This window comes from Triturus cristatus, chromosome 5_2 (genome assembly GCF_964204655.1).
Source record: "Triturus cristatus chromosome 5_2, aTriCri1.1, whole genome shotgun sequence".
Taxonomy (NCBI): domain Eukaryota; kingdom Metazoa; phylum Chordata; class Amphibia; order Caudata; family Salamandridae; genus Triturus; species Triturus cristatus.
Window position 1 is genome coordinate 276903783 of NC_140588.1, and position 2594 is coordinate 276906376.

The 2594-nt window shown below is 46.4% G+C and overlaps 1 pseudogene; it reads right to left on the reverse strand.

Annotated features, from left to right (window-relative positions):
• Positions 1-406: 406 nt before the first annotated feature.
• Positions 407-848, reverse strand: LOC146822876 (large ribosomal subunit protein eL34 pseudogene; annotated as a pseudogene).
• Between the last annotated feature and the right edge of the window lie 1746 nt (positions 849-2594).

Consider the following 2594-nt stretch of genomic DNA (forward strand, 5'->3'; position numbering starts at 1 on the left):
TTGCCGCCTTAGAAAAGTTTACAAATCCAGGCAGAGTTAGTGGTATCAAGACCCAGGTCTCTTGGAAGAGCCGGATGCCAGAATAATTTAGCACACCACTTAGAGTTGGACAACTTAGCGCCCAACCCTGCCACATTCCAAGAGATTAAGTGGAATTGTGGGTCTTGAGAAGGCGCAAAGATAGCACCATCTACCCCAGGTACAGAGGAATTGTAAACTATATATAAACTAACGACGCTGAACATCCTGTGATTCTGGGCAAATCACTTAATCTCCCCGTGCCTAACAAAGAATGAATGTGTGTCCTAATGTAACGTAACTGGGGCTACGTAAAGTGCTCTGATACCTGATTGGATTCAGGTCAAGTTTGCGCTATATAAAACTATGTTTTTTTTGGGGGGGGTGGTTTCAGTTATTTATTTTTATCTGGATCGTATAAATGTTTATTTGGTTTTCTGGGACTGTGCTTGTGCCTTCAACACCTTGACAACGATCTTCTGCTCTCCAATTAAAAAAGCACGTTGGATCCTGTCACGTACACATTTTGTACACATGGACCCGCCATAGGCTCTGCTGACATGCTTCTTAGACTTGGACAGTCGCATTAGCACTTTAGGTCGAACAGCACGGATACCACGGAGTCTACCTGGGCATATATCACATGCTGACTTTGGGGCTTTGCCAACCTTCTTGGTGTACAGATAGACAATCCTGTTACCTGGAGTTCGGGATAGTCTGGTTTTGTTTGATGTGGTGTTGTAGGACAGCCTACGGCGGTATGTCAAACGTTGAACCATTTTTCAACCTGCAGCAGCCGTAGCCGGAAGAGAAAGGAAGGAGGAACTACGGGGGTCAAAGGAAGGAGGAACTACGGGAAAAAGGAAGGAGGAACTCTGTAAAAAAGAAAAACTTAGAGAGTGCTGCTGTAACTAGCCTTGGGGACTATGTCTTTTCCACACAAGGATGGGGGTAAATGAAAGAGTTAGAAAATTAGACGATCCCCGCTCCTTTAACTTCTTTGAATTGGGAGACCATGACCACAAATTACTATTATGTAGTCAATCCATTCCATCTGATGCACCAAAGTAATTGCAAGTAGGGATTTTATATCTATCTCCCACTCTGATTTGTAAATCGTAGTGTCGATCAAGGGGGAGATAATCTGTTGTGGCTGTAATAAATGCTGATAGTTAACCCTAGGGAATCAAGTAGGCATTTTATAAAAAAAAAACAATGGCAGTGGTTCGATGCGACAGTTGGTTTTAGAATTATTTTCACCCCTATAGGTAAGTTCTTGGCTAGCTAAGTAAGGCTAACTAAAGTTGATGATAATACAGTCTCCATCACAAAGCACTCTACCAGTCCCCAGCCATGCCACCCTAGGAGTGAGTAAGATATTATAAGCAAGTACCAAGGAGAAATCTCTTTATTTTACAAGCCAATCCAATCATTTGTTATATAACCTATCATAGGACTCGTCCTGACCAGCTTGCAACTTTGGAACTCTGGTTAGTATTACAACATATGGACTTAAAGCTGGTGGGATGTTAACCCTGGGAGGCCTCGACCCGCCTGTTGGATGACCTGTAACACACTCTCCTGGAACAGAATGTTCCCTATGTAGCGAATTAGTCTTGCTGCGCTGTGGAACAACATGTGAGGGTGGAGTGGAACATGGTAGATGGGCAGGATTGGTGGGACCATTGGACTACTGAGAATTAGCTACTGGGGTCAACCCTTCTGACTAGAAAACTTACAACAGCTCCAGTGCTAGTAATATTTTGCTGTTCCCTTGTTGGGCCACTATCAGTGGCCTTGTTGCCCCTGGAGTTGTTTGCATTCCCTCCAACTAGGGAAACACCAGTTCTCTTAAGGGAGGACGATTCTATTTCAGTGGAATCAAGATGGGCTAGTACGGGGCCAATTTCAATCTTTAATAATTCTTTAACTTTACTCATACAGTTCCTTTCAAAAGTTTCAAGGGGAGCCAAGAGGGAACCACATTCTGCCCTAAATAGCTCTACAATATTACTCATGCAATCTGCAGTGAATTTCTCGATCAACACTGGCTTAATCAGGGAGGAGCCTAGCGCTTGACCAAGATGGCCGCGTGAGCTTTGAGCTCCCGGGACCCACGCGCCCTCCGTCGATTATCCTGTCTTAAATCCTGTTTTATATGCACGGCATCTTGCAGATGACTCATTGCTGAGGCGATTGATGCTGCCCGGGTCCGGATCGCCCACCGGGAACCGGAGTTGTGCACGGCGGAAGATTGAGGCCTATCTCCGAGGGATGCCAGGGGCTGGCGTTGGCAGGATGCCCGGCCTCTAATTGAACAACAGCGGCCTGGCGAGGTGTGAACTGGCGGACGGAGCACGCCGTACTTTCACTTTCGCTTTCTCGCCCTTTGTTTGCCTTGGCCCAGGAGTGCCTTCTGATGCTTACTATCCCCTGGACGCCCTGCGCCCTACTCTGACTGGTTATTGCAGATCTGGCTTCTCCTGTTCCCTCTGACTGAGAGAGGGTCGTCTTTTTGCACCGGATTGCTCGGTGCCAGACATGTCGGGTAAAGCAGAGGGGGATAGGCTGAAACC